Source organism: Penaeus monodon, chromosome 34, assembly GCF_015228065.2.
Source record: "Penaeus monodon isolate SGIC_2016 chromosome 34, NSTDA_Pmon_1, whole genome shotgun sequence".
NCBI lineage: Eukaryota > Metazoa > Arthropoda > Malacostraca > Decapoda > Penaeidae > Penaeus > Penaeus monodon.
Window position 1 is genome coordinate 2,093,012 of NC_051419.1, and position 204 is coordinate 2,093,215.

Below are 204 nucleotides of genomic sequence, written 5' to 3' on the forward strand. Positions count from 1 at the left end.
CTCCAGCCACGCTGTTGCCGGGGATGTGCAATGACAGCTGTTTTTCTTTTTTCTTTCGCTCTTTTTTTCTCGCTTGGGGGCTGTTGTGCTTTGGTTGTAGTAGCTGGGTTATTCTGCTTTAGTTGCTGGGTTGCTGTACTTTGGTTGTGGAGTTATTTTGCTCCGGTTGTAGTGGTTGGGTGATTCAGCTTCTGTTGTTGGGCT